The 25,701-nt window shown below is 37.3% G+C and overlaps 1 protein-coding gene across 2 annotated transcripts in view; it reads right to left on the bottom strand.

Moving 5' to 3' along the window:
• LOC131694898 (phospholipid-transporting ATPase VD-like) overlaps window positions 1–17,945 on the bottom strand; it is a 198,760-nt gene extending 180,815 nt beyond the window's left edge. The window contains exons 1-2 of one of the 2 annotated variants that reach the window (XM_058983414.1): window positions 17,831–17,945; window positions 16,965–17,476 (exon numbers count right to left, since the gene is read on the bottom strand). The gene's annotated coding sequence lies outside the window, so the exon portion shown is untranslated. Of the gene's footprint in view, window positions 1–16,964 lie in introns of both variants that reach the window. The other variant, XM_058983413.1, reaches the window with a different exon arrangement.
• Window positions 17,946–25,701: the final 7,756 nt, after the last annotated feature.

Genomic DNA, 25,701 nt, shown 5'->3' with positions numbered 1-25,701 from the left:
CTAAACGTGTTGTATTCGAAGATTAAAAATGCACAATTGTGTTCTCAGCAATACTCTGAAAATCGCCCCTTGTATCATGTATTTTTTATTTCGTATATTTAGAATAAACATTTGCCGTGTAACAATCGAAAATTAAAAAAAAAGTTTATTATTTTAATACCTATTGTACGACAACAATGAAAACATATTGAAAAGATTACACATTTCACCCATATCCGAATAACACCGTCGCGACGTGGACCGTACTGCATTCTTCGTCGAATTGAAATGTGCTCAGCTAGCAAGCCACTTGCGGAACTCGAACGCCTCAGACAACAAACAGGTAGCTTGCTGGATGGATGGGAAAATATATCCAATCTATCGGGGTGAAATTACCGGGATTGCATCATTCGAAAACATCTGTTTTCGGACGGGTTCTCCAAGCATTATTAAAAGACAAAATATAAAACCCGTCCCATATGGGCAGGAAGCCGTCATCGGCCATACAACTACAACAGTTCCAAAGAATCCAACCTGATCTCTCTTTTTTTCTCGTTCGCTCTTGTTCCGTCTTACAGGAACCGGTTTTCTATATCTTCTATCGTCGTACCATTGGGATGCTATTTACCCGGTTGCCCTTTTGTAACAAGAATGAGCACCGAAGTCAGCAGATGAAGGAGGATGATAGTGTTTTGCAAAAGTTTGAGGCCACAGGCAATCTCGCCGCCACTCGACTGGATAATATGAGTGGCTGCTGCAGTCGTGTTCAGTTCACCCTCTACCACAGCTAGATATGTACCATAGAAGCAAGTTGTATCTGTTTGGCGAAAAAAAAAACAGCAACACTCTCACGACTGCAAGCAAGCATCAGCAGACATTGGCCTGTTCTTGGCAAAGCGCCCTGCATAAAGGTGCATAGTAATTATGTTTTTTTCTCATATTGTGCATTGTTTCGGAGTGATTTCGAAATCGATGCTGTAGCTACTAAAAAGCCACTTTACTGGTACACTACTACTGGTAGTGGTAGGAGTCTAAATGGTGAAACTGGGCTAGATGTATTTGCCACAAGCGATCAACGTAAACTAAGATGACTCAAAGCCATTGCGACACGGTAACCGATGTTTGTTCTATTCAGCCCTTGTTATAGCATATCAAAGGTTCTACCACTTTGTGTAACGCTCAAGAATGTTTTGGAGGCCACGAGAGCTGATTCAACGTGATTAGTTAAGACAATGTCAGTGTGGTGTACGTAATGTAATGTATGTATGTACGTACGATAAAACTATGTCTGAACTTTAACCAATCTGCAAAAAATGGTAATCCTATTACAACTGCTCACGGCTGACTCGTAACATGAAGGGCACTAACATAACTAGTGAAACAATCCAACTGTCACTAAGAACTCTTCCTGGTTGAGTCTGAACGTATAGCGACTAGCTTACGAGCCAGTGCCTTTTTCTCAGTAGCACTGTCTGGATTTGTTCATGAAACACCGTTGTAATTATAGTGATTTTTTCACAGGCGAGTAATCGGCAAGCAGATTTGTAACTTGATTTTCTCCAAAATATAGTGCGATAACACTATTTTGTACAGTAAAACTATCCGGGAATACTTCATATCAAGAAGACTGGCAACTCTATCCAGAATTTGGAGACAGTAACAGCAATTACTCTTCCGAGTGAAGGTGGTACTTTCCATAGTTATGAACGCACAAATGTTTACGTTTACAGTGAACTTCCTACCTTCGTACAACAGAGGCGCTGTAACCTCTGTCGCTTCTCATTTGTATGGGGGAAGGATAGAGATGTCAGTCTTCTTGATGTGAAGTCTTCGGTTTCAGCCAGGACACATTATACCATTTGCCTCAGTTAGTTTGAACATGTACGTATGAACGTATGTGTGTATGTATCAAATAATCTCACTCAGTTTTCTCAGTGATGGCTGTTCCGATTTCAACAATTGTATATTCAAATGAAATGCGTAACATCGCCTTAGTTTGCTATGAAATTTTATTTGAATCGGAGCTCTGGTTCCGGAGTTTCGTTTTGAATAGTGCGGTCGCGCAATAAATTGCCATAGAAACCGGTATCCTCTTGCTATCTAAATGACGCAAAAATAATGAAACATTTTCTATATCGCTGGGTTTTGAGATTCACTGATGCCCAATTAAACCCTCTTTGGCTATTTTTGGCCATCTACGATGGAACCGGACGCTTCGAGGAAATGACGCATACACATCTCTTTCAAGATGGCTGAGACGATTTCCACAAACTTATTCTCAAATAGAAGCTACAGTATCCTTACTAACTGCTGTCAAATTGCTGTTCATTTGGATCGGAGTTCTGTTTCCGGAGTTGAGAGTTAAAAAGTACGGTTAGCTATTAAATTCACTGAAACTTTTTTCCTTTAGTGCCACCACCATTGTTATTGTTATTTTTATTTATCAGTGTGCAATCGGGCTGTCTCAACAACCTATTTCTGCAACCTATGTGTACACCTAACTGTACACCTACTGTCTCTCCGTTGCACTTGACAGTGTGTGCAGAGGCTGTCCTTCCATGTTGCTCAGGGATACATTGGTCCGATCCATGCATACAGGCATACATACGGGCTTACATTCATACATACATACAAACTATTTGGTGCAAGTTTAGAGCGTGTAATGTCGTGTCATCTAGTCTGTCATCCTATGGAAAATCATCTTACCATCGCCTTGGGGTCAACGTCATATTAGCAAATTTCGCATTGAATCCGCTTCTGTCTTTTCCTAATCTCCTTTTTGTCTCCTAGGTCTGAAGCGGATCAATCGACTATTAATTGAAACGGTAAACATACTAGCAGTATAAGTCCTCGCGAATACTTTTCCTACAACTGTGCTGTTTCTTCTCTATCTTATAACATAACTCGATTATCCCTGTTCTAGTCAATATACACATTCATTACATTATGGACCAGGTAAACCCTTAATGTTTCTATTATTATTATCCTGAGTAGATATACCAGCAAAGGTATTTTAGGATTTCGCAAAAAGAATCTCTGCCAATAAAGGCGTAAGAAATGTTTATCCACTATTCCCCATAAAGTTTGCTCGAACCGAATGTCCGCCTGATTCGACTCGATTAGACCACACCGACCCGAAAGGGTTGCTTATCATTCCTGAGAGCCAGTGTGCTTGGTCGAGTTTAATAATCATAAGAACAAGTCCTGAATAATTAACTATCTCTTAGGTGCCAGTCCTGCACTCCTTTCCTGAACTAGCCTCATACTCACGCTCAAAAGAATCGACAACTAGTAGGATCCACATGTCCCCCACCCAATCGAATTGATCAACTTGCAAGTAGGAGCACATATCTACCAACCAGCCTAGAAGACTTCCGAATCAATGAGAATGGACCATGCCAGTCGAAGGCCACAGGCCCAGCGCCATCTCGTACAGTGTCATTGTCATTTCTCAAGATGAGAACCTACAAAGCCTAACTGTTCGTATGTGCTAGTCCGTATAGATTTTGGTTTGCTGAAACGAACCAAGAAAAGCAAAACAATTGTGATTAGTATCGTAGCTATAATAAATAAATAAACGATTTCTCCTCTGTTGTCGGTTTCCCTGTTCGCAGTTCTCCCTCCTGTTCCTGATCTGGTTGGGGCACTGGCTTTCCGTTTCCTTGGCCGACAGCAAACCAGTTTATTTTCATTATCAAATTTATGTTGAAAATAAATATCCATGGAATCAGTAGTTTGGATAAATGGGAAAGGCTCAATTGCACTACTAGGCAGTTTAAAACAAGTTTTCTAACGATAACTTTTAGCAGGTTTTTAAATGCCATACTAATAGACAGACAAATGATTATTTCATTATAAAATATGATTCTAAATGTCAAAATCTTTTAATAGATTTGGAGATATTTGTAATATTGTTTCAAGTCAACGACTACAATTGATGTGTTAAAGTATGCCCATTTTATAAGTTATTCGCGCTTTTCCATCAACAACTAGAAACAATCAAATGTTTATCGTATTAAACAAGATAAAAATTTTCAAGTGAATTTGCATCATGGAGAAGGTACCATTAATAAAGTTTTCATAACAACAACTTTTAATACATTTTTTATAATTTATAGAAACTATTTGCAGTTAAAAACACAATTTTCTAATGTGATTGTAAATCCCATTTCCAATCAAAATGCTCACATCAAAATTTCTTTTTCTGGTCCGAGCATATAAATTTTGTTTGATCAAATAAAATTAAATCGTTTGAATACAACCTTTTCATAAGTTAAACGCGTTTCTCCATCAACAACAACGTAAGTTTCCTTTTGACATCAGGGCGATATTAAAAACCATTTGAAATCAACCGGAACGTACATACCATTCACTGAGATACTCGGTAGCAGACTTCCTATGAACATCGACAAGTTTGTACCTGTGTACAAAATTTCGTGCACGCGTTCAACCTCAAACATGCTTCGGGTCGATGTGCAGGTACGCCTCGAACATCGAACTCAAGCGAACGATGTGCAAACTCTAGTTCAAACGTCCGTATACGTACACCGGGTGCGTACACGAGAACCATTCGCACAAGACAAAAAGAGTCAACGCTAGTGGTGATGGGAGTGAGAAAGAGAAAACTGGTGCCACGAACCTATGTGTACATGTGCACGTGTTTGGTACGATACAGCGTGCCTGAGTTTGCACACTAAGTGTAGGTTTAATATGCTCAACCCCAAGGGACCAAAGGAGTGACATTAAGCTTCTTAGCAAAGTCACTCCCAACGATTTATTATACATATCCACTTTAAACTGAAACGGTCGGTACGGTTGTCCTCGTTTCTTCCTCCTTTAAGATTCAAAACAATTCGTTAATTAAATTGATTTAGCATCAAAAGGCTGAAAATCAAAAGGCCGAAAAAAATAAGGCGAAATTCCAAAATTCAAAAGGCCTAATGTTAAAAAGGTCGAAAAATCAAATGGCCGAAAACTTAAAAGGCAAAAACTCAAAAAGTCGAAAACCCAAAAGGTCGAATCTCATAAGGCAAACTTTTTTTTATTATTCGATTATTTTACATTGTGTTCTTCCTGATTGATTCATCGCCTCATGTTTGAGTAAATTGAGCAATCGGGCGGATAGCACGTTTACGTACGAAACATTTCCAATACAAAAGAAGGATTAATGCTCTAAAAATCCACCAAACCCTTTGTCAAATTGTGCATTCATTGCGATTTTAAATCAGATTAAAAGAATGCTCGAAAGAAGGAATCATCCCCTATGTTTGAGTAAACCGGGCAGCCGAAGTGATCACAAGTGTGCGTGCAAGAGTTATTTGGCATACAGATTCAAAGAACTGCTCATATTTGAAAGAAGGAATCAATCCCTATGTTCGAGTAAACCGGGAATACGAACAGTTATGCAGTTGTAGGCAGCTGGCATGTAGCTCAAATGTTTGAGCATAACGGCAACTTTATAAATATTTAAATAACTGTAAATGAGTTTGTTTACCAATAGTACTAATATTGTATTTGAACCAAAATTAATTAGATTATTCTTCATTACCAATTAATAAAAAAACATTTACGCCTAATGTGGGTACGCCATATCGCTTCAAGTCGCGTGCTGTCCGACATTGCTGTCGCTCCGTCGGACTTAAACTAATTTATAGCTCCTATGTTTGAGTAATCGAGTGGATCACAGATTTGCTTGCGAGGGGTCGCTGCTTCCGACGCGGGTTGGCGGCCGCCTTATCCTTGGTCTCGCATTATACTGGCTTCGCCCCAAAAGCTAGAGCAGTGTAACAACCGATGGTTGAATATATCATCGTTGCGTTGTGACGATGATTTTGGCAGATTGCACACTGACTTCATCATGTGTGGCTGCTGATTATCTAATAAGGGTTGCTTAGGAAATGGTAAGTAGGAATTCATACCAATCCGACCCATATTAAAACCTCAACAACATGATAGTCATCATTGCCGGCCGCCCCCATCTCCATTGCTCACGGGGAAGGATAAAGGATAAGGTAGACGGGAAGTGTTGATGCTCCACCTACTTAACGGAAGGACGACGATTCATCAGACTTCCATAGGTGTCGCGGTCTAGGATTCGCTCCAAGCAAGCGATGCGACCTGTAAAGCCTATTTTATTAGGTAGTTGTTTAGTTAGTCTTCGAGTACACGATCACTCGAAAAAGATCTTGTTTAGTTTTTGGTTCTTTTTAAACTCTGGGCAGCCGGCCACCGAGAGTATCCTATGCTCCCTCAACAAAAACAATTTGAACTCCACACGGCCGACCGTGGGAGTATTGCCTAGAAAAGCTAATCTTATCTACGTAATGGGCCGGATCACTATTTATTGCAACAGTATTTAGACAGAATTTTCTACTTCTTCTCTACGATATATTTATTGGGTTGAAAACTACCGAGTGATAACACAGGCAAAGAGTTATGATAGCGCGAGATGTTATAAATCAAGGAAAATATTTATTATTTTCCATATCGGATTGTTTGTGGAATACAAGTATACGAGCGATAATAACGAACACTGCAGGGAAATATAAAGGATTGTTAACCTGATGATTTTAAATACGTATTGACCCATGATCATCGATACTAGTCAGATTAAAGTCTTATCGGGGCTAATTTCCGATCAATTATTCATTTATACGGCAATGTTTTCTAGACTAGATCTGTTCGCACCCTCTCATTCTGCTATTATCGGCAGAAGGTTGATAGCACCCAGTCGTCGCCGGTCTAAGGACCAAATGTCATCAAAAGACTTATACCCGCGTGGAGGCATGAGATAGGAAACTTGTGAGAATTTTGTTATCCCACAGTTTGACGACCGTAAGTTCATTCAAAAAAACATCGTTTGAAAAACTCACAAATGATGAAGTATATAATTCGAAATAACAGCTCTTGATATCAGGAAATATAATAAGGATAATTTTAATTATTGAAAAGCTGTATGGAAAACCAAAACTCACTGGCGATCATAATAATAATGGCCAAAACAAAACATATGTCTGGTGGATCGCAGTTTTACACTATACTATACTAAAACGTAAGTCATAGCCAAGTATCCATAATTGCAAAAATGAACAAGCATAAAAATTTCAAAAATGAAGCTCAAAAGAACTGCTCATATTTAAAAGAAGGCAAAATCAGTTATAAAATGTATTCAGTCGAAATATAATCAATATCAATATCAGGTAATGGATAATAACACATTATTATCATTGCTTTGTTTTTGTTTCGTCGTATAAAAAAGTTTGCCTTTCAAAATTCTGCCTTCTGAAAAGTTTGCCTTTTGAAATTCCGCCTTCCAGAAAGTTTGCCTTTTGAAAGTTCGCTTTTTGATTTTTCAGCCATTTGAATTCGGCCTTATGTAATTTCGGCCTTATGATTTTCAGCCTTACGGCCTCGACCCATTAAATTATTCATTAAATGAATAATTTTATCGCCGTCTATTTTTGAAACATCTTCAAACCCAACTCTGCACAGTAGGCCTGGCCGTTTTAATATTTGTGACATATGAAAATATGCTTCAAATATTAATATTGACAAGAAAAACACTACAGAATAACTGCAGTGTTTTCCAGGATGCTTTTCGATACTGGCTGTGTAAGGGTTAGAATAGAATAGAATAGAAAATAAGTGTAGGTTTAATATGCTCATGTAGGAAGACTGCTCGGTAGAATTAGCTAGAATATAAGTAAATCTTATGTGCTCTGAAATTATCCCGGGAATCAGATTGAGGTTACTGAAATTCCATATTCGGATATTGCGCGTTCGAGCTTCTGTAACTCGCATTATGAAGGTCCCGTATTCTGAATCTCACATTCTAACCGGGGGCTCTGATTCATGATCGAAGGTGCCTCTAACCTCTGGGTTCTCGGTCTTGGACCGCCAGTCGCCCGTGCTTTTGTACGTCAGCCGCCTGGGTATCTTTCTCAGAAGCAAACAACTAATGAGTGCGGGATCCAAATTCTCTACTAAACAAAAGTGTAGCTGAACTTTTTCCCTTGCAGTTAACCTTGCATGTCACTGGTGTTTCAAGCAGAGTTACCATATTCACAGATTTTTCTGTAATGTCACAGATTTTTTTCACAATTTTTGATCACAGATTCTTTTTCACAGATGACAGATTTTTGGCCTTTTGATGAAAATTTCATAGATTTTCACAGATTTTTGGAAATATTGTGATTTTTCACAGACTTTTTGGAAATTTATCACAGATTTTTTCCCTGTTTTAGTCATCACAGATGGTAAAAAGATTTTTTTTACTGAAACACAGATTTTAATGTGGCATCCCTGGTTTCAAGATAGTTAAATTCGTCGACAATCTCGTACCGGACTCCATCGATTCCCACCTTCGAACTAGCACCGCTCAGTCTACCTAGCTCTTTATCAGATACTATGTAGTTTGTCTTGTGTATATCGTCCGATTTTCGCAGCCTCCATTTTAAAGTGCAAAACTACCTCCGCCGCTGCTCTGCGATCAATGGCAATTATTTTGATGTCGTCCCCGAAGCCAACAACAGCAGATTAGAGAGTGTATTGCCCCACTTTAAACCTTTAACGTCACAAATGAGTCGGATATTTCCCTGGCCATATTGAGACCTAATTTTGACCTATCCAGTGTCATACAAATATTATCTGCCAAAGTTTGTTTCGTTCCACTGTACCGTACGCTGCTTTGAAATCAGCAAAAAGTTGCGGTGAGTCCGTAAGTTGTAGTCTTGGAAACTTTTCAAGATTTGTCGCGTTGATTGTCCTTCTTGGAACCTGCTTTGGAATTCACCGACAAATGTTTCAACCAACTGGCGCAGCCTGCCAATAAGAAGACGGAAGAGTACCTTATAAGCGCCACGAAATGCCTGCTATCGAGCAAAAACTGCTTGTCGTGAAAACTGGTACAAATTTTAAACTGAAAATCGAAGTCCTCCGGCCACAACTGCAGATTCCCTGCCAGATCGACAAGTTAATTTGTAAAGTTATTCGCGAAAACAAGTTTATGTTTCTTGGGAACATCTCAGCTAACTCTGACAACATAAAACTTTTGTCCCGGAGGGTGTTTGAAATTCATTTTGCAGCGTTTGGTGGGGCAATGAGAGCACAAGTCAGTCCAAGGCCGATGATCGGAGGGGTAATGGCAGAATAGTCTATGCGAACCAACAAAACGCCATGGGACTGGGACTGAGGTGTGGGTTGGGGTAGGCTTAATGGATTGATGTATACTTGACGAATAATTGCGCTGCAGAATGTGATGAAAAGGTGCATTGAACAGTACTATTGTTGGCTGTTCAGAAATAAATACAATATGTTTCTTCATAAGGTTTGATAGCTAATGTATGTATGTATGTATTTTGTGATGCCAATTTATAAGTGTTAAAAAGTTCATTTTATCCCGCGGTTTTATCAAGTTTGTGAGACCGCAACCGTAGATGTGCGTGGAAGATCGCGAAAAGCTCAAACGCTTGTATGTTCACGTGTTTGTCGCGTATGCCAGAATGTATGTGATTTCGCGTGTATAAATTCGATTTTGTAACTGTGTCGCCATATGCATATTCGCGTGTGTTCTTGAATGATCGCGCGGACCGTGAGTTTGTTGCTTAGTTTTTAGTGTACGGTTCAGGTACTAGCAGATAATTCCCCCATAACACTAGAGTTTCCTGTCATGTTTTACTGGAATGTGTTGTCTAATGAATATGAGCCTAATTTTTTATTGGTCCAACTGAAGACATGAATCTAGGCTGTTAAGAACAAGGGCAGGGACATCCTAACGTGACCGACTCATGATCGCGCGAGCGGTGGGTTGTTGGCGAGATCGCGAGTATGTGTGGATGATTACAATTGCATGATCGCGTTTGTGACCCGGTTTGTGTTATCGCGAAGGCTAGCGGCGTTTGTACGTTTTGAATGAGAAATGAGTGTATATGAGAGAATATGCAATTGATTGTGTTAGTGAGTGTTATAATGAATCTAAATTAAGAAAAAGAACATGCCGAATTTAAAGAAAAAAAAAATGAAGACATTAAGTAGAAGCGTAAAAATTGACTGATCTTTTGATTTACATGAGTAGTGGAAAAGCAAACTAATAGAAGAAAAACAAAAACAGACAAATGAAGTAGAAGAAAAGAACGGGAGGGACGTATTCTAAGTTGCTTATATTTGGGAACATAGCCACTTTATTTGACGGTTTGGTTCGCGTGGATGATGGTTCTTCAAAATTACTAGGCACATTTTGAACATTAGACTTAATATGATCCCAATACTTTGGATAGTTCACTTAAATTTTAAATTCAATGCATTGTGCAATTGAATGATGTTTACTTTAGATTTGGGGTTAAATTGGTATGATCCGAGTACTTTGGCTAATTGCCTTAAGTTTTAATGCATTGTGCTAATTTAATGATATTTAATTTAGATTATATGTAATGAACCATCAACTATAGGATACTGCGTCGGTCTGGATCTAGTTAAACAGATAGCAAAAATAATTCAACCTTCCAGTCGTCAGGGTATCACTTCGCTTCTACCCACCAACTGAATCACGCACCGTGTTGCTATTAGATTTTAGGGACCAACAGAATCCAAGGTCTCCAAGCTACGAATCCCTCAGCATAAAAATTTGCAGTCTGGAGTCCACCGCCAAGCCCACGGAGAAGAGTTAGTATTGTTACTGAGTATTAACCCTTCGGAAGTCGCGCTTATGGCACACTGAACGAGCAGCCGCTGGTGCCCTAAGACGATTTCGCTAAATTTTCACAGCAGCGTGCACTCAGTGCACTAGCGCGACTGCCGGAAGGTTAATTGAACAACACACATGTAACATGCAAAAAAACTACTTGGAATCGTCTAAATGCCAGAAAATGATATATATTTACCATTAACAACAATTGCATTACGTTAGAAGTTTCTCATGCTATGCTGATCGGGAATGGATGATTGACGTGCGTCGGTAAATTAATCGTACCTTCATTTATCCAATCCGAATGAATAGAATCGAATGCACGAATTGAACACCGATGATCCCAAGAAGGATTACCAACTATTCTATCATATAAGCCAGTTCTGCATCTATTCTCTGACCCATATGTCACAAGTACTCAGGCGAACACATACACAGATAGACATACGACTAGCACATAACAATTTTACACTAGTAACCTACAATTATTACAACACAACACAACTAATAGGTTTCAACTGTTATTTTTTTCAATGCGCAATGACTCCCACTGCAGCCGATAAGCTGTTGAACAATGTCTGCAAACAGAGCTCACAGAAAAAGTCAATCCACGGCGACCCGCCAATCGGCCACGCCAGTGTGCACAGGTTCTTAGTTGACTGTTAGTTTGGGCTGGTGCAGAGTATGAAATAACAAAAAACATAAAAAAGGCCCATAAGCCCTCTCGGACTCCTCGATGCACCACTATCGAGGCGTAATGCAACAACTATCTTAAAGCAGTTGTCTGCTCAAATATGTCTGAAGATGTTTGCAGTACCGTCAAACACATCAACCTAGGAGAGGGGATCCTCATACCCGGCCATGTCGACATTTTATTACTTTTGGGGAGAAAAAATTTACTTCTTTTTCCATTGCATGGCAATTCGAGAAAATACTATGTTAAAAGTTTAGATGATGTAAACTTTGTGAACAGATTGCTGCCAAAATTGTCTATAACCGACCACTAGGATCACTTCTCCAATCGAAAACAGCGCAACGATTCTAAAAATACAGCCAAATAAAAAAAGTAGAACATTGGATACAGGAATCCATTGCCATTCATGTTTCAACATTTTTAAATGAAGTTCATTTCAAAAATCATAACTGAAACTTATTATATTAATCGTAATCAAATCACCCCAAATAGTTCCAAATCGACATAACGGAGTTTTAGACTAATTCATAATAATAACTAATAATCATAAAGGATTAGTGTTACAAGCAATTGGATTATTTTTGATAAAATAAAACGAAAGTTGAATTCGCGCCAAATCCGCGTGATGCCTCAAATTGAGAACATAAAACGCACCAAATCCGCAAAAATCTCGAAATCCGCGAAAATGCGTGACCGTAACAACCCTGCATTTCTACTCCCACCCAAACTATCCTGATCACGTAGTGGATTGTTTTGTACTGCCGGTCACCTTTGAATATTGATCAAGATTTCGTCCTTCTTAACCCTCAAAAAGGCAACCGGGTCTCAGAGGCCCGGCACGTTACAATTTTTTAGTTACAAAAAAATGTGTATGCAGTATAAGCTTGGGCATGGAAATTTTGATAAGTAGCTTTAAAATCTATAACAAAAATAAAGAATTGTGAAATTTTCATCTATGGAGTGATGCGCAGCTATGTTTGAATTTTTTACATGCACAAAAAGGCAAGCCGGGCCTGGCAGGCCCGGTGTGCATGCAATATTTACTAGGAATACCACGGGTTTTATACATTAGTATTGATCTGAAAAAAACATTTTGATGAGTTCAGCATCATATTAGCAGGAATTTTTCATGTTTTGATTGATTTTATCTTTTTACCTTTTCTTATAAGAATTTTTTTTGAAAGTTTGAGCGAACTCTATACATTTCTTTTATAGGAAATGTAAAAATAGCATACGATAATGACGTGTGTCGTATTTTTTTGGGTAAATACTTTTATTTCACCCACTGTGGTCTACTTGACAATTATTTGGATACAACATAACCTAAACCTGTCGTTATTATCTATTTTTGTTGTCTATTCTTTGTGTTATAGTTGTCGTAATTATTCAAATTGTAGGATCTAAAAGTAACAAAAAATTGAAATGACTATAAGACGATATGCCCATGTTTTCAATCGTCTCAAAGAATCTGAAATAGTGGAAGAAATTCGAGTAAATTTAACAGCAGACGATTCCGAAACTGATTTGCATTGCTTCCGACGATGAATCTGATGCAGACTCGGAAGAAAAATCTGAATATGTACTCCGGTTATGCATCAGAAGAAATTAATAGCAACTCAGAAACATTTATTGGTCGTGTTCAAACGAAATGAAGCTCAGAACCAATCGACATTCGACGTGATCTTCCGAGTACTGACCTTTTGGAAACAAAATTTGACCTTTTTACATCCATCGCCTTATACGTTGAAATCGGGATTTGCTGCGTGTTCATACTCATCATCCTGTAATTCCGGAACCGGAAGTCGAATCAATTAGAAATTCAACAGCAGCTAATGGAAATGCTGTACCCTTCATTTGAAACCAAGTTTGTAAAAATCGGTAAAGAATTCGCCGAGAAATAGGTATGACATTATCTTAGGAACTTGGTAAGTCCCCCGAGGTATCAAGAACCGCCATAGCTGGCCAATGTGGTCGAATTGCTTTCGGTGGGTCATTAATGATCTAGACATGCAAAGCCAAGTAATGTTGCACATATTTTAATATATATTGCATCATTTGGACATCATGGTGGTATCAGTCCCTATGAAAATTTGGTGTGTGATTGTACTTTTCAACACATAACTCCAGAACCGAAAGTCGGATCAATAAAAAAATAAATAGCGACCGATGGGAAGGCTGTACCTTTCATTTGAGACTAAATTTGTACAAATCGGTCCAGCCACCTCTGAGAAAAATCGGTGAGATTGTTTGCCACATACATACATCCATACACACATACACACATACAGACATTTTACGATCTCGACGAACTGAGTCGAATGGTAAAAGAGATTTGGCCCTGCGGGTCTCGGTTAAAAAGTCGAAATTTCGACCGATTGCATAACCTTTCTATATGAGAACGGCAAAAAGGAGCTTGAATTTAGACGGGCCTGAGAGGCCCGGCTTGCCTTTTAATGTTAGGATTTTAGCTTGCCTTCACAGGGGTTAATAGCCATTGGTTATTATTAATACCACATAGAACAGACATATAAGCTAGAACAAACTTTCCCGAAAAATCTGTTTGACCATTTAAATGAAAATACGTTGAAAATCGCATGCGTGAGTCACCATTGTTTCCAAGTTTGTACACAAGTCCCGTATAGCGATTGCTGGCCGATCGAAGCGCCCACCAGCAGCAAGTTGCTACTTGCTGTTGTCATTTCAAAGTGACAGTTTATTTTTCTTACACAAATTGAAAACTTTACTTTTATGTCAGTTCTCAGTGTTAATACTGGGATTTTGCTTGACACCGGCTGAGATAAAGCGAGATGGAGGACCATGCTTCTTGTTTCCATTTTCCACTATGCTTCTTTGTTTCGTGGTTTTCCAGTGTCAATTTTTAAACGATCTGTCACAAGTTTTTATTTGGGTTATGATTCGAAAATTAAGCTAGCCACATCGGTTCGTAGATGTTATTGTGATCCGCTCACTTGTTACCGACTCGAGTTACATTCTTCGGTTAAAATCCTTGCTTAAACTGCCACTTCGAAGACATTTATCAACCATCATATGGAAGTATGGAATCCATATAAATCTCTGTATAAACATAATGATAGCTATGATTCGGCAAATTGAACCAACTCATTACCATCACCACAACCAAAATATTTTCTCGTCCAGATTTGAAGGTATTTTAAATTTAGAATTGTCTGAACTCCGAACTAATCGTTTCCCAACCAATGTAACTATGATACGCCCTGCCTGTTTCTGTAATGCCTCTTCTGCAGAGTACTGAGTGACACATATTAATTCAAGTCATTCCTGATCTGCTATATTGGCTAGAATGTATTCATATTGGGAAGCCAGTTGATATCAACGGCGGAGATTTTTTCGCTACACGTAGTTTTTGGTTACGATGAACATTTAAAACACGTAGTTGTTCTTTCTAGAAGACGCTACAATTTTGCCTCTTTCACCAGAATTGGTCTCTTTTTTCAAAAAATATAACTCCGACGACTTTTTTCTGTAGAAGCTTGCAACAAATTTGCTGAGAATGTATACAATAGCATTTAAACGGCAAACATTTGGGAATGGATAAAATTCTGATCAGATATTGTCCTATTTTTGTGGCGCGTTGTTTTGATGATATTCTCAAATGCTACACTTGTTTGCCTCACATTTCTTTCATGCTACAAAATTGGCAACGTTCATTGACACATTAGTACTGGTGCCCGCCGCTAGATGACATCATCTCATTCATAACGTGGAGGTCAAATATAACATGGTGTGGCAAATTAACACCGCATTGATCTTATTGTTTGTCCGTAACTGTATCTCTGTCGCAGTGAGTACCTCTGATTTCGTCGCGCCACCGTTTTATATGCCGATGAAATTTTCTCTTGGCTGCCATCATCTCACCATAAGTTCCCTATTCTGACGTGTAGACGCCACAAGCATTCGGCTTCTGTCATGAATTTTCTCGTCAATGAATATGTTCTGGTTTCCTGTTATTCATGAAAATTAAGAAAAATTAATTGGTTGGCAAAAAAACTACTCACAAGAAGAAAACCAAAATGATGAATTCGGCATTTTTATAAGAACTTATTGATTTGTGCGACACCGTAGGTTTTTTGTTATTGAACTGATAATCGAGGTGGGTCCAAAACTTGAAAGCAAATCTCAATTTTATCAACAATGTTTATTTGAAGACATTTAAACCACTATCGAACCTGGGATTCCAAATAAAAACGACCATAATCTCACAGGCAAAAGAAACATGAATCGGAGATGATCTATTCTTTATATTTTAGGGTCACTATAACTGGAATTTCCTCGTGATCGATCTACGAGAGCATATTTCAAGAATTTTGAAATTTTGTTTAGGTTAAAAAAACTGAAAAACGACGAATGAAATCGAACAAAGTTATTCATTCTTGAAATTTTACCAAGCCACAAAAAATATCGTTAAAAGCCAACAAAAAAGAGCTGTAAAAATCACGAGCACATTCATGTCTTCAATGCTTGAAACTCGCTTCAGTCTGTCTCCAATGTTTGAAACTCGTAGATTTATTAAAATGTAATCAAACTCGGCCACTCTTTTCAGCTTCAAAAAATATTGAGAATCTTTTGCAAAAAATCGTGTTAGTTCAATTCCCTCTGGTTTTGTTAAGAAAGAAGATAGGCATAGATTGATAGCATGCTATCTAATTTTGCCACTGCCATATAGTTAAGATAAGCTTTCAAAGAAATGTCATAAAGTAATCAAAACTTGAGAATCGAAAATCAGCAGGTCATACCTTGTGTAAAAATGTCAGTACATAGTAGGGTAGAAAAACTTGACATTTTTTACAGAACAAAAGTTCCATTCGAAGTACCAAACAACTGTGCTTAATTTAGGGACTATTTTTTATGACAGGACGATCCGCATTGCCTTTGAAATTTGCATGGAAACCTCTTTTTTATTTTTATTCTTAGAGTCCAACGCGCTGCGTGAAGAAAACAACCTTTGACTTTGGAAGTATGGAACTAGAATGTCTTCCGAAATGCTATAGCTGTTCTGATGGCATTTTCGTTTTTGACAGTGTACTACACCGATGTAGTAGTTGCTACACTCATTCAAACAATAGATCCCCCTAATAACAAATAATAATTAATTCAAACTAAGGTGTAAGCAGTCTTTCTCTATTTCAAGCAAACTTATTGAAAAGGTCCTATGTGCAAATGAGAGCTTCTCTTTGTTTACTTTCTCTTCCGCTAATAACACGGTCGCATTTGCGTTTGCTGCTTAACTCTTTGCATAATATGCTAGTCGAAATCATACTCTACCAATATGTACTGGAACATTATTGGAAAAATTAATAATTAAGTCGTGATAATCGAAAGAGAAAGCAAACAAAGAGAGGCTCTCTTTTGCACATAGGTCCATTTCAAAAAGTACGCGAGATTTTTACACTACACAGGTGTGGCAACAGGTAAAAACGAAAATGCAAAAAATATAATCTCGAATGAACGCAAAAAATAAAAAAAAAACAAGAAGGCTCTAGTATTGGAAAAGTTTACGAATAAATGTGCATTCAAGAATATAACCACACCAGTCTTTTTTAAATAAATAGAATAGTTTGCGCAACTAACCTCTACTAACAATTTGTGAAGAATCATCCAACGATGCAAACACCGTCCCCAGCAAAACGGTTTTTGCCACCATCAGCAACCAGAGACTTTCCGCCAGATGAACGAGAATGTATGCACTTCCTCCCGGTACCTTCGTCTTCTCTATAGCCGTAAAAATAAACCTTCACTCACACATCCGCCGCTGCCACATGACATTTGCGAAACATTCGGGAATATAAAAAAAAACTAACTGCACCCGTGCTCAGATGATTTTTTCACCTTGAATTGTAATAATATTTCCACTTGAAAATTAAAAAAATGGTGGCTTTTAGTTATAAATTTCATATTGAATCATGGTTTCAGTAATATTCAATCACAATCTTCACCACTGCGCCGCTACACACTTTTCCACCAACTCAAAAATTCGTTTCAAGCAACGTAAACAATAGAACACTACCACATGGCAAAATTCACCGTTATCCAAGCTAAAATGGTTCTGAATTTCGTCTCGAGTGTAGACAAAATTTAATCCACTGGAGCAAAACCGGTCGATGTTGGGAGGAAAAGAAAATTATTGCATTTTGCATCCAAACATGAACGAAAATCCGCTGTCTACGGCGAGTGTCCAACGCACTTTAAAGGAAATTTTTTTTTCTCATTCCGTAGAAATAAAACACGACCATCACAGTGAATCTGGACTCACTGGGAAAACAAAGTATTACTCCAGTTTCCTCTTTCCAGCACAGATCGCGGAGGTGTTTTTTACACATAAACAGTTTATGTTACTATCAACCATCGATGATGAAACGAAATTGAGACAGCGGGATAGTTTCACTACAACTCTATACCAACAATAACAATACGGAAATGGGGTCCCAAATTCCTACACCGTGATCGATGATGATGCGCGAAATGCGTGTACAACGCGGAAAAGTTTGATTTTGGATAACCGAAGAGCGTGCACCGAAACGATAAAATTCAACCGTACAGAACAGCGACACAAACACAACTGACTAATGATTGACTGGGCGCAGGCCAACCGAAGAACGAAGAGCGGGTAGCATGGATATCAGAGATGCCAGGTACTTTTTTCAAATGTCTGCAATAATAATTTTAAAAGTCTGGGAAGAACAAAAAATGTGAGGAAAGCTAGTGTAACCAAAAGCCTTTATATTCAAAAATCTGCAAATATCTGCAACCAAACTAAAAAATCTGCAAATATCTGCAACCAAACGGAAAAATCTGCAAATATCTACGTCATCGAAAAAATCTGCAGCTTAAATTAAAAGTCTGCGAATTTGCAGACTTGTCTGCAAATCTGGCATCTCTGATGGATATAGTATGCACAACACACGCGAGCGAAGGTGGCATGGCTGTATAAGCACAACAAGAACACTGGGAAAGGTGGGTGAGCATATTTCAATACACGCGAGAGTAAGTTTTAGCATAAAAGTAATCTCCCTAGTGGGTAGGACGCACACAAGGTTTTTTCAAAAAGATTTAAAAAAATAAAATTTTCCACTACACACAGAAGAATCAGACCTTTTTGAAACAACAAAACGTTTAGTTGAACTTCAAACTTAATGAATTACTGTTTCAAACTGAAATGGGCGTTTCTCGAAAGCACGCATTTGGTTTAGTTCAACAAATACTTCTGTTTGCATTTTAAAATGAATTTGTTGGTAATTTCAACAACAGTATTGATTAAATCAAACCTAAATCTTTTTTGTCACTATATCAAAATTGTTGACCTACAATCACACTACGAAATGTAAAATCAAATGCAAATATGTATTTGGTAAAATATTTTGAATATATTTCATGTATGAGTATATTTAGGTATTTGTATTTGTTTATTAACAACTTTACGATAACCTGCCGACATATGCCTTAACCCGGGTCAAGGAAGCTGGTGTATAGGGTAAGGTGGGGCAAATCTGACCTACACTCAAAAAAAAGTAAACGTTATGCCTATAGATTATACACATAGATTTTTGCAATCAACGGAGGCATATAGACACTATTTGCTGGCACATAAACCTAATGTGTGTATTTACAAGAAATATTAATCTTACATTCACATTTCCTAACTATTAGGCACATAACATTCTATAACAATATGCACATATAACTTATGTGTGTGCATACATAATTTATACACTGACATATGACACATAGAAAGTATGTATGCGCGTGATAACAATAGCATTCCTTCTTCATATAAATTTTAAACGGTTTGAGGAAAATAGATTTAACGTTTGGATTTTTTTCAGTGTAGTAAATGGTTTTGGCTGTAAAATGCTCATTTTACGGCGGAGCAAGTCGTTTTATATACCAACTTAAGGCAGCAGTAGGGTTTTAATGCCTCAAAAATCCGGGCTGAGTTCAAATCGCTACTACACTTTTTTATCATGACTAAATTTGTAGAACATATGCATGTTCAGTTTAGTAGTATCTCACCTATCAATGCCACATTTTTTTCATGCCAAAGTTCAGTCACTTCTGCAAGGTAGCATTTTTTATAAAATCGTTCATGTTTTTTCAATTTTCAAACTTTATTGCTCATTTCTATATGTAATTGATCGTTTTGCTCAATAATCTGACAATGAAGTATTGAGCAACTGAGATCGATCAGAGCAAACGTAGTTGAAAAATATAGTTTGTTTACATTCGACTTTTTAAAATTTCAAAAAATGAAGAAAAATAAAATTTATCAAGAAAAATTCGAATTACAATCACTGGAGCTTGCTGTTTCTATTTGCGGAAACCCGTGGGAATTATGTTCTGGACAAAACTTGACGCAGTCCACTGCCAACTGCCTGACTAATGGATTTAGTTTTGGACACGCAGTGATAGTCGAAAGTTCTAAAACTAATCAATTCAATCAATTAGTGAAAACTGCAGTGAAAAATAGAAAGGAAGTTTTAGTAAATTCATAAAACAATGTGATTTGCATTTATCCGGATTTATGTTACAGCTATATTACCCCGATAAATAATAATTGGTAGACGCTTTTGCTAATTACTACAATGCATGTATGTGTGCAAATTATGCAACGGAATCAACTATGTACTGGACAAACACATTTATTATACTACCCATGATCGCAAATTTGTCCCGTTTTCTATGGGATTTCCTATCTTTATGGGACTGACATGCGATCATAGGCTGTATAGGAAAATGAAAATGGAATATCCTTCAAAATCTTCGTTATATTGAATATAATTATAGCATGAAGCAATCTCACTGCGTTACACGTAAATAATGAACATTGACGGCGACAGCTAAATCACACGGAAATGAGATGTGTGCGAAAAATCAAGTCACAATTGAGCAGCCAATTAGCAAAGCACGATACGATGTTGTCTTCTGCTGTTGATACAAAACTGCAAGAAAGGTCAAGTATGATAGAACATCCAGAGTTGGATTTATAGATACAATAGTATTTTCATATTCAATTCTCTAGCTCCCATCATCATTTGTGTAAGCACAGTTAATAATATAAAATTAGAGTTACAATTAGTAATACCAGTCTGTTTTAATCGAAGTTTTACGGTAATGGAAAAGTACCTTAAAAACTAAAAGAAAATAAACTTTTTTTCCAGCAATTTAATAAAAATCATACCGAGTTTAGCAAACTAATTGCGTTACAGTTTTTGAAATTGTACTACAGTTGATATTGTTTGATGTGCCACATTACAGAATTTCAAAAAACTCATATTCCGTAATTCTCAGAGCCCGTCAAAAATAGCCAAACCTATATGCTAAAAGTTATTGAAAATTTTACTGTTTGTTATGACTTAACGAACTTGAATGGTTTTTTTGTGATAAACTATTGGTTCTGATATAATCTGAGCGTGAGCAAAGAATCTGCACAGCAACTTTTAGAACCTAACCTGGTGTAAATAAACAAACATATTTTGTTTATATTTTAATATTTAAACTTTCTGAAAGTGATCAATTGATGACATGCTCTTCTGAGTTCCAATTAGTACACGGAAAGGTCAGCATAACCACGTACACGGTACACAGAAAGGTGTAACCAATTTATAAATTTTATGCTAACAATATCGAATTCGAAAGTTGTGGGTGAATGAAGATCAGCGAGTCTAGTGAGGCATTCAAACTAGGCTCGATGGAACTATCCAAGTCAGTTTTGGATATCACATTTGAAGCAACGTCGTCGGCTTCAAGCTGTTCTCAGCTCCTATTCGGCAGTTTTAACACCGTCACGCGCGTTACGGCTTGGTAAGGTCAAACTGGTGTCGACGGGGGAGGGGGGGGGTCCAATTAAGGTTGTCTGACGTATTCTTGATGGTCACACCATTTGCATTTCTACATTAGAATCGACGGAATGCCTTAGTTGATTATAGGATTAGGTAATATTTAAAAAATTATATCTAACGACTTTTTCGCTTCAGATAGTTGATATTCGAGCTTGTAGAACTCCTAGAGCGTCTCATCTGCGAGTTCCGACTGAAATTGAGGATTCGATGAAAGAGATCTCTTCTATGAGATGGTCGACCGACAGCGGCGAAATACCGAAAGAGACGAGCAGCGGTAAGCGAGTTTAACAAGAGGGAATCAGAACTTACTACCATTGAAATGAGTAGCACTAACAAACATCTAATTTCAGGAGCTGTACGAGAGCGCTGAAAGCCTTCGACTGACATGAATTATTACTGGAGCTATAGGATCAACTGAAATAGTTTTGATAAATAGCTTACGGTTCATCATAATAAACAGAATTATGATTGACCAAGTAAGAAAGTGATGGTTATTTGAAATTTTTTTTGTGGCATCGAGGTAGTTTTGTTAATAGGATGGAAGCAACACTTTGGAGAAGGGACACGGTAGTGTTTTCAAATAATCTAAAGACTTTTTAATTGCTTATACCAATGATCTCAAACAATTCATTTGAAAATAGTTGGGGAGCTGATTCGCGACCACCGTTCATGATGATGATTGCTAAATTTAGTATGAAATAGACCCGAACAATAACGAGCATATATACTGACCAAAATTATTTTGATATGTAACCATGGATAATATACTGGTTGCAGTTGAAAACTGGAAAATCCAACGAGCTATAATCGTATTTTCTCTGGTTCTAAACAATGGAATCACGTCGGAAGTAGTGCGCTGTTTTCGTAGAATGATGCGCAATCCAGCGCACTACTTCCGACATCATGGATTAGCACTACACAGGAGAAAAACCGATTGTCGCTGGATGGATTTTCCAGTTTTCAACTGCAACCAGAATATTGCGAAATCTAGTTTGAACAAATGTATTAGTTGCTATGTTTCTGTACTGTTATTACAAAATCGAAAACGCAATATTCTCGATTGATGCTAGCAGAAACTAAGAGTCCTCGCTTTACCAACCGAGCGAACATAGCCTCGGATCGATGTGACGAAGTTCCGCTGGTCGTATATTTGAAAAATCTGATTCTCTAGCGAATTCACAAGTTATTCTATCGAATAACATGCTGACAGTGTCAATCGCCACTTCATATTCCAGGTTATTTATCTCAGCATCTCATGCTAATTTCGTTTTTACATCTGAGTAAGACTGAATTGACAATTTCGAGCGAACCAACACTGGTCCCGATTCATAAACTTAGCGTTAGTACGGACCTTTCGATCAGATAGGTAAAACAGAAGAATGTAACTACAGGATGGCTCACTACGCTCAACACATCTGTATGCCTAAATACAACATAAAACGTAAAATATTTTCATGGGACTGCATTTTGGCGATAATCTTATTTCCCTGCTCAGCGAGTTTTTGAAATGGTTGATCATGAGAGCACCCACGACAGAATTTGATGCAATCGAAAATGTAGTCGTCTAGACTCATACTGGTTGGCTAGTTTCCGTAGTTTTCCACTGAGAAATCGAACTTTCTCCGAATCATTATCTGGTGGTCCGGCAAATGTATGTCCAGATCGAATATCCATGTATTGATTCTTCCAAACAATTCACAAACCTAAAAGGAATACATTTTAAATAAAATTGTATGATTTGCCTACAAATCGAAAGTTTGTTTCCATATTTCGCCATCGCTTGCGGTATCCAAGGTGAAATAAAAAAACAAACTCCCATTTTGAATCGAGCGGTGGGTACTTCGACGGAAATAGATCAGTTAATAAATTGGGCAACTTTAAAAAACTCGAGGGGCCAAATCCCTCCTGCCGCCTTAAAGGTTAGACTTCTGGGCTACTTTCTATGTATAGCCAAGGGTGAACTCAAAATTAGGTAAATTCAACTTAAATTTGAGTATAAAAAACCTATCAATGAGTTATAATTTTTGCCGTGGTTAAATAGAAACTACCTTCAACACGGTTTACCTAATTTTAAGTTCCCCCACGATACCACGAGATTGAGTCAAAGGAACTCAATTTTAGGTAGTTTTTCGTTTCCGTGTACGAACCTGCCCAGAGGCCGCGTGGCATTTATTGGCTTCCTACTTAATGGTATGTGCTTGGGTATTTTTGTCAATCATGTCACACGGTCGCGCACCTCTTGCGGTGAGCACGGAAAGCTATGGGAATGGTAATCTAACATTTGAAAGGCCGTTAAATTTTTGCAACACTTTCGTGATCTCGAGTGTCATGTCTGGTAGGTCTGAGCCCGAATGTATAGCAAAAATAACTGTTTTTCTTTACTCAGAAAATAGATAGTTATTTTTGGGATGAAAACCGTACGAGTTGTCTACGCAAAAGAAATTAGCGAATAAAATGACGTATACGTATACATTTTGGGAGGTTTTCGCGCACCTATTTTAATATTGATTGGCGTGGACCGTCGGTTGATCCAGTTTTCCTAACAATGCCTTAAAAAAATTAAATAAAAAAAACTGGATGTTTGAAAAAAATCATCCTTGCAACGTTTAAGTCAACAATTCTATGAAAGAAATTTGTCAAACATCATATGTCACTAATAATTTTAAGCGGTTGTTTGATGTTGCTGTCGAAGTTTTAAAAAATTAAACTATTCGATTTGTACTGCTATATATGGACAGCAAGAGAAATCAGATATCATATCCTCAAACATCGTCCTACCTCTAGAGAAACTTGCTAAGTATTTAGAAATGTTCATAAATGTTTGACACAATGTTCTGCCATCTTTATGTTTCGGTAAAATTGATTTGAAATCAAAATGTTCATGCCTGAACCGTCTTACTCACAAGTAGATAAAAGAAAAGTTCAGATGGGTGCAACGGTATAGGTTAAAAATTTATTCTACGCTAAAAAAAATAAATAAACGTTATGCCTATTGATTTTACACATAGATTTTTGCAATTAGCGGAGGCAGATACACAAAAGAACCAACGCAAACTCTTAGTTTGAAAATAAAACTTAAATTTTAAATACTATTCTTCATTAGCTTAAACGGGAAACTTTTATTTTAATCATTATTCTTGATTAATTTAAAAGTTTTACTTTCAACCTGATAGTAGGCGTTGGTTGTTTTTTGCTAAGAGCGGAACACTCTTACTTTTATGAATATTTTTTTTCTGTGTGTAGACACTATTTGCTGGTACATAAAACTAATGTGCGTATTTACAAGACATATTAATCTCACATTCACATTCACTATAAGGCAGATAAAACCCGATTCTATAACAATACGTACCTATAACTTATGTGTGCGCATACATAGTTTATACAGTTGACACATATAAGGTATGTGTGCGCGTGATAACATTAGCATTTCTTCTTCATATGGATTTCAAGTGGTTTAAAGGAAATAGAATTATCCATTCGAGTGTGGGAAATATGATTATCAAATGAAATTCATGCGAACATGAAGTGAAAAGCACATAAAAATCATAAGAAATACCATTGACTAAATTTTCCAAATGAATTACACGTGAATATCACTTTGTTTTGCGTATAGATTTCATTGGCAGAAGAATTGGTGGAATCAATTGTTTGACATGTATAAATGCACTGCATGTTTTTTATGCGAAAGTCATGTGGAAAGTTCATACTTTACGACTGAATAGCATCGCAATGAACATTCAATGGATATATATGTTGTATTCACGTGGAATTTGTTTGAATTTAATTTGAAACACCATATGAAAAGCTTTTTAATGGATTTTCATGTGAAATTCAAAGGGAAATCATTTCTTTTTCTTTTTAACATGAGAACGCACATGAAAGTGATGTTTAATTGCATATGATTTTATCGTGTCGATTATTTTCAGTGTATCAGCCCACCGTTCGCCTGAAAATTGCGTGAATCCATATCAATGATTTTTCTTGAAAATGGCGATACTAGCAGTGATACCATTCAAAGAAAATCAACAGTGAATATTTCCAGACTTGGTTTTATTTCCTATTTAACCCTCTAGTGCCCAAATTTTTGTTTGGCTTGAAAAAACTTTTGTATGTGGGTTTCGTGATGAGAAAAACGAAAATAATGTTGATAATTCATGTAAGAAATAGATTTTTCATTAAAGGCTTAAAATAAGTAGGCCGCCAGAGGCGGTGTTGGGCACCTGGGCGAATAAAAAACAAAAACTTTTTTCTTCTAGTTTCTTCAACAAGCGAATTCAGATGGTTTATATTTTGGACTCCATCAGAACGCAAATTACCCAAGCTAAGGAGTATTTCTCTAGTGCTTTGGTTGTTTAATTATTGACTTCTAATTTACAGTAGGGGAGATCAGTGTCTGCTGGCGATGGTTTGACTTATCATGTTTTATTTTTTAATTTAAGAAGATCGTGTAAAAGAAAATTTTCGAGATT

Source organism: Topomyia yanbarensis, unplaced genomic scaffold, assembly GCF_030247195.1.
Source record: "Topomyia yanbarensis strain Yona2022 unplaced genomic scaffold, ASM3024719v1 HiC_scaffold_19, whole genome shotgun sequence".
Taxonomy (NCBI): Eukaryota; Metazoa; Arthropoda; class Insecta; order Diptera; family Culicidae; genus Topomyia; species Topomyia yanbarensis.
This window is presented reverse-complemented; position numbering and strand designations above follow the sequence as displayed.